The following is a 6,000-nucleotide window of genomic DNA, read 5'->3' on the forward strand; positions in this document are numbered from 1 at the left end:
TAATGCCTACATGACTTAATAATTCTAATACGTCATAATTTTGTCTACTGCCTAACCAAAAATCTATTTGTGTGCTTTCGTGCTTATGTGTGGAGGTTAAATTGAGCCTTTTATTGCTATTGTATGCAGTTTTATCTGTTTTGAATGTCGCCCAGTTTTATCATTTTTTGAGCAACCTAAGTAAAGTCTAGAACCACCTGATAGTAGGACCAAAGCCTCCTGGACCATAGGCATGGGACAGGTAGTGCACGCATAGGGTACGACTTAGAATTGAATTAAAACGCCTTTAAGTAAATTTCAACATAGTAATCGGGTAGCTGGAGATGATAGTCTGTGCTCGATGAATAATACAAGAAATCTCTACCTCCAGAGAGTTGCAAAGTATTATTTATGTTGCACGGGGTGATCCTTTAGGGTAAAAAACTTAGTACCCCCCTCCTCTTTTATGTGCGTGTTATTCACACTTAGTCATTTAACATAGATCAATATAGTTTGTACCTTTGCAGTTATTAAGACCTGTACCGATTCTCATATGTTTTAATAGGACTTTACAACTTCTGAATTTCCCTTCTATTTATTTGATCACCTAGCTTAATTACATAATCCACATAGTCTAACACCTTCTCTTTGAGGTAATTTAAGCCCTTACTCGATCTTTGGTGGCGTTGACTAGTCAAATAGAGTTATTTACAAATAGGTGCCCTAACGCACCTTAAAATCATTAGGTGGCGACTCTTCTCTTTTATACCCATTTAAAAGAGTTGTCACATGTCGAAACCCGCTTTCGCGAGAAAACGGGGTGCGATATTAGCTTTATTGTGTGGGGTTGTTTCCTATGGCTTTTATTGATGATACTAAGTTACTTTGACTAGATTCGAGTCTCTCCGAAGTCGATTTGTGTGGGAAGGGCTTTTTGTAGTATTGATTCACGCGCTTTGAGATAAGTAACATATCTAAACTTGGTTTGAGGTTAAATATCCTTGTGGACTGTGAAACTTGAGATGTGTTGGGGGTGAAGCACGTGCTAGGTGATAGGAGTGCGTGTGTACACAGGGGTACTCATGATCTAGGTAGACTTTAGGCTACCATGAGACTTGTTTTTTATCGTGCTTCCTTAAATTTGTGCTTCCTCTAAGTGTATGATTATTTGAGCTATGATTCATGTTAGAAATCAAGTCTAGGCTATGTGATTATTTGTTTGAGACATGATAGGGCTATTCTTGTTTTTGAGCTATTTTGCCTTAATTGTAGACATACTCTCATTGTCGATGCTATATCTGTGTATGACTGGGAGTTGAATTTGATGATATCTTGTTTGGATTTTAGTTTCGGGAGTTAGAATAGGTCAGTTGCGTCATTTGGGACTTGTATGCAAAATTTGAGATCATTCCGAGTTGATTGATATGGTTCGGTATGGGTTTTGGAAGTTGAAAGTTCATTAGTTCCTTAGGCTTGAATCGAGGTGCGATTCGTGGTTTTATGTTGTTTTATGTGACTTGAGGCCTCGAATAGGTCCGTGTTATATTTTGGAATTGGTTGGTGTGATTGGACGGGGTCCCGGGGCCTCGGGTGTATTTCGGGGTGCTTTCAGACCATTGTCCTTTGTTTTATATCAGTTGTCTTCTGGTTTTCTGGTGTTCATCACGGTTGTGGAAGGAGTGCGGCGACCGCGAAGGGTATTTTGTGGAAGGTGAGCTTTGCTCTTCGCATTCACGATGGAGAGGTTACGTTCGTGGAGCTTGAGGAGGAGTGGCCTTCGCGTTCGCATACAAGACGTTGTGTTCGCGTAAAGGGAAAAGATGGTCGGGCGTGTCAGGTTTTTTGCTTTTGCGATTGTTGGGGGGGGGGGTCCGCGTTTGCGTAGGCTTGGTAGCTAGTGAATTGTGATTGCGAGCCTTGGGCCGCGTTTGCGTAGGGTCTTTTATGGAATTGGAAATTATTTTCTTTGCGATTGCGATGAGGGTTCTTCAATCACGATTCATATGCCCATGAAGACCTTAAAATATCATTTTCGGGACTTTGAGTCATTTTATCACATTTTGTGATTGGGAGCTTGGATTTTGGCGATTTTGGATGGATTTTCAGGATTTGCATTGGGGTAAATGTTTTTGACTCAGATTTGATTATTATTCATGATTCCAACCTTTATTATAGAATTCTAATTATGTATATAAGTGAAGAAATTGGGGTTTTTAGTATAAATATTTCTAATAAAATTTGAGGATTTGAACCCCGATTTGGAGTCGAAATTGGATAAAACTAGTATGGTTGGACTCGTATTCGAATGGGTGTTCGAAATTTGTGACTTATGTCGGATTCCAAGAAGCGAGCCCACGCTGACTTTTTGGGTTGACTTTTTGATTCTGTTCCAGATCAAAGCTTTATTGTTTGGGGTTGTTTCCTACGACATTATTTGATAATATTAAGTTATTTGTGACTAGATTCAAGCCGTTCAGAGGTCGATTTGCGCGTGAAAGGCTTTTTGCAGTATTGACTCACAGGTTTTAAGGATACTCGAGATGTTTTGGGGGTGACGCATATGCTAGGTGACGGGCGTGTGTGCATGCAATGGGGTATTCATGATCCGAGTAGATTTCAGGCTACTATGAGACTAGTTTGCTTTCATGCCTCATTATATCCATGTTTTCTCTACTTGCATGATTATTTGAGCTATGATTTAATGTAGAAATCATGTTTAAACTATGTGCTTAATTGTTTGAGACATGATAGAGCTATTCTTGTTCTCTAAGCTTTTTGCCTTGATTGTAGCCATATTCCCAATCATAATTCTTCATCCGTATGTTGTATCTCAGTTTTTGTACCTTATTTGTATGTCCTATCACATGTTGTTGATGCATTCTATATGTGAAACTATTTGGGCTAAGTTTTATGAGATGTGATCCAACATCTCATTAAATTGATGTTGTGACTTGAGCAATTGATGACTGATGTGGGCCATGGAGCCATATTGTGATTTTATATTGGATAGGGTTGCACGCCCACAACGGATTAATATTTGGATACGATTGCACGCCAGCAACAGATTGATATTTGGATCGGATTGTATGTCGCAATGGTTATATTGATTGTTGATTAGCGTTTGGACAAGGATCTACCCATCTGTAGTCTGATATTACAATGGGCGCATGCACAATGTTATATATGTGCTTTGGTGAGGGCATTTGTGCCAGACACCCGTACAATGCTAAGTGTAGTTGTGTGTGTGATGGTGAGGGGCATTTATGCAAGGAACCGTGAGTGTGAGTGTACTTGATGGTTTCACCGTGATGTTATTAACTTGACGTGTAGGCATAGAGATGTATTTTTCTCATGCTAGCTGGTAAATAAAATATCTTATCTGTTGTTGAAAGTTTAGAAAAATCAGAGTTCCTTGATAATCTCATATTTTAGTGATTTCGGTGAAAGATTGGGCTTTGACTGTTATACTTGTAAAGCATGTCTAAATTTCATATTTGTGAACGAGCTAAACATGATATCTTTTGAGTTATTTACTTTTACTGTCATCGTTATATTATGTGTTGTTATTGATAATTGGCGTCGGACGCTGACTTTCTTCAAAGCTCGTCACTGCTTTCAGCCCGAGGTTAGGTTTGTTACTTATTGAGTACATGAGGTTGGTTGTACTCATAATACACTCTACACTTCATGTGCAAATCGAGGTACTTCTGGGCATGGTGATTGCTAGAGTTCGCACCGGTTCCAGCATGTGGAGACTATGAGATAGATGCTATGTCGTTAGCAGACCTTCAACTTCTCTTTAGATTATTTTGTTATCACTGTTCTATCATTCAGATAGTTTTGTGTTGAGGATTGATTCTGTATTTTGAGATTTTGTAGTGCTCGTGTACTACCAGATCATGGGATGATTGTGGTTGCGTTATTGTTGCTATTTTCAGATATTTTTTCATTATTCCGCTTATGAGATTATTAAGTTCTGTTATCTGAGTTTATTGTTATTGTGAAATTGTCCGCTTGCCTAGCAAGCACTGTTAGGCGACGTCACGACTCGATGGGAGATTGGGTCGTGACAATTCTCCTTGAAGCGGCTAACACTTTACACTTATATAGGTGATTCCTAAACATATCATCTCGTAGATACACTATTTGACAATCCCCGTATAAAACTTAGAAACCATTAAAAAGACTTAATTATTTATCCTTGGTACTAAACATTATCTCATCACGAGAATGGACTGATATTTTTTTTGAAAATGTTATACTGTCGTTAATGACTTTGTTTGATCTCCTTGAACCTAGATCATGGGATCTCCAGTCTTCTAGGTATAGTTACCTCCACAATGAGTTGTCCTCGGCCATAGTCTCATCTCCCTCGATGATCTTTCAACTACGTCTCTAGTTAGGCCTTTTGTAAGTAGATCCGCCATATTATCCCTTGATCTCACATAGTGAATCATGATAATCTTCCTAGAGAGTAGTTGCCTAAAAGTTTTATGTCTTCGGCATATATGACGACATTTTTTATTATACATAATGCTCCCTGCCCTTCCAGTTGTCACTTGATTGTCAAATTGTATGCATATTGGTGCCAAGGGTTTGGGTCATAATAAAATATTGTCCAAGAAATTTCGGATCCATTTAATTTCTTCGTGTCTTTATCTATGGCTATGAACTCAGCCTCCATTGTAAAGCTGTCACGACCCAAAATCTTCTAGTTGTGATGGCACCTAACCTAACCCTCTAGGTAAGCCAAATAATATTTACACAATTCCAATGAAGATAAATATTAACTCATTAAGTGAAATAACCGAACTTATATACATTAACCCAAGGATGGGTAGTACAAATCATGAGCTTCTAAGACTTAGAATATACAAGCTGGTACGAAATAAATACATTATGTGTTCGAAGTATACATAATTGTTTTTTTGCAAGTCTAAAGCTCCCAAGGACAAGTGGAAGCTATATCCAGAAAGCAGGTACTCCTTCAAAGACAGCTCCCTCCATAGACAGCAACATCAACTCCAAGATCTACACACAAGGTGCAGAAGTGTAGTATGAGTACAACCGACCATATGTACTCAATAAGTAACAAACCTAACCTCAGATTGAAAGAAGTGAAAAGCTCAGAAGATAGTCGGAGTCCAACATCAATAATCGATAATAACATGAGATATGATAATGCCAGAAACAGTATACAACTCAGAATAATATTATGCTCAGCTCGATCACAGTTTCTAATTCACAATATCAGATAAGAATTTTCGTTTACCAATAAGCATGAGGAAAGTACTTCTACATGCCTACATGTCAATATATATATATATATATATATATATATATATATATATATATATATATATGTCAATTCATCGATTATAATATGCCTTCTACCATGGGGAATATACATCTTTATGTCTATATGTCAAATACATATGTCAAATCATCAAATATCATATTACTGTTTAGCATGAGGAATATACATCTCTATGCCTATGTCAAATATACATGTCAAATCACCAAAGATCATATTATCGTCTAGCATAAGAAATATACATCTCTATGCATACATGTCAATATGCATGTCAAGCCATCAATTATCACATACCTTCTAGCATGAGATATATACATCTCTATGCCTATATGTCAAATCATCAATATCATCACAGTGAAACCACCAAGAATAACCACACTTTGTACACTCACGGTGCCTGGCCCAAGGCCCTCGCCATCACGCATAACAACACTTAGCACTGTACGGGTACTTGGCATAAATGCCCATCACTAAACATTGTTCCTGCGCCCACTTCTGGTATGTCAGACTCTAGAGGGACGGATCTTGCCCAAGCGCTAATCATAAGCCAATATGGCCTGGTGCATGCGTAGACTCAAAATCCGTAACACTTTGCCCAATGTGGGGCCTGGCGTTTGCATCACCTTAATTTCAATATAACTATTTCGGCGTGAAAGCCGATCCAACATAACTCACAACATGGCTCTACGGCCCATATCAATCATCAA

The sequence above is a fragment of the Nicotiana tomentosiformis genome, chromosome 5, assembly GCF_000390325.3.
Source record: "Nicotiana tomentosiformis chromosome 5, ASM39032v3, whole genome shotgun sequence".
NCBI lineage: Eukaryota > Viridiplantae > Streptophyta > Magnoliopsida > Solanales > Solanaceae > Nicotiana > Nicotiana tomentosiformis.